Below are 1,228 nucleotides of genomic sequence, written 5' to 3'. Positions count from 1 at the left end.
TTCCAGCGCAAAGGCCCGCCACTGCCTGCCGGATATTAGCCATGTTTGTTAAAATAATCGGGCCAACAACCTGGCGGCGGCGGGTCGGGCCACCGCGCTATGAGAAAAGTTTCAAATGCACGGAGGAGGTGTATTCTGGCTCAGGACTTGTACGATTTCTTTGATGACGACGCGGCTCGCCCGGCCGTGCCCTGCACCCCAGCAGAGGGAGGCCGAGGTGGCCGCGGTAGGATATCCCTCACGCAAACAAAACAGTCATATGTGTGTGCGCAGTCAGCCGTGATAATAGTTCGTTTGGCGAGATGGATGCCCTCGTTTGCCTGCATCTCTTTGCGGGCAGCGGAGCGATGCCCGGCACTCATGCTGCTGATTATTGAGACCGTTTTCTTTCGCACTTTTCCTTTTTAGGGAGCAACCCGGCGGGGCCGCTGGGAATGCACAACGTCCGCCGCAACGGGCGTGGGCGAAGCATGAGCATGTGACGCCGTAACGCACAACAAAAGCTCCGTAATTACAGAGAAAAGGGGAGGGGGGGGAGCGGGCGAGTTTAAAACGCATGAAAAACAGTAGCGCGGGTTTGTCCGGGAAAGAAAATGAAGAGAGAAATAGAGAAAGAGGGGGGCCGCGGGGCCAAGGATAAAAGCAGGCCGGTAATTAGCGCTATTCTCCTTTCACCACTTTGATCCGTTCGGCCCGGCGGATCCCCTTGCCAACAGCACGGCGGTGCGGCAAAAAGGGGCAACTCGGCAACTCGCATGTGCGCCAAAAGAAGCGTATCTGACCCCAGCAGCAGCTCTGGCCTACCGCGCAGCGCGCCACGTCATCGTCTCAGAGCACACGCTCCTAACGGTTGTTACACACTGCTACAGTGTGCCATGGTGGGCGGGGAGAGGGAGGGGAAGAGAGATGTGCGAATGTCGCGTGGGGGCGCGCTGCGCGACGGGGGCCGCGGCAACGGGCCGGGCGTCCCCCCAAGGCGACCAGCCACTGAGCCAACCGCTCCAAGTTTGTGTTAAAACATAATGTGATGAGGGCCGCTGGCGAGGAACGCTGCGGCGTGGGCCAGCAAATAATCCCGGGGCCCGTAACTTAATCCGGAGCAGGGTGGGGGAGGTGACGGAGGAGCCGAGGGGCGCGGCAGAGGTCGGCGCGGCGTCTTTGCGTCAGCGTCACCCGGAATGTCACATGTGACGGGGGTTGAGCACAAAGCGTATGGGCGGCCCGCCCG

The 1,228-nt window shown here is 60.3% G+C and overlaps 1 protein-coding gene across 2 annotated transcripts in view; it reads right to left on the bottom strand.

The window, feature by feature from the left end:
• LOC113208698 (sister chromatid cohesion protein PDS5 homolog B) overlaps nt 1–1,228 on the bottom strand; it is a 12,767-nt gene that overhangs the window by 1,865 nt on the left and 9,674 nt on the right. The gene's annotated exons all lie outside the window — the stretch shown is intronic.

Source organism: Frankliniella occidentalis, unplaced genomic scaffold (assembly GCF_000697945.3).
Source record: "Frankliniella occidentalis isolate FOCC.00 unplaced genomic scaffold, Focc_3.1 Scaffold20, whole genome shotgun sequence".
Lineage (NCBI taxonomy): Eukaryota > Metazoa > Arthropoda > Insecta > Thysanoptera > Thripidae > Frankliniella > Frankliniella occidentalis.
The sequence above is the reverse complement of the archived record's forward strand: the minus strand, read 5'-3'. Positions and strand labels throughout refer to the sequence as shown.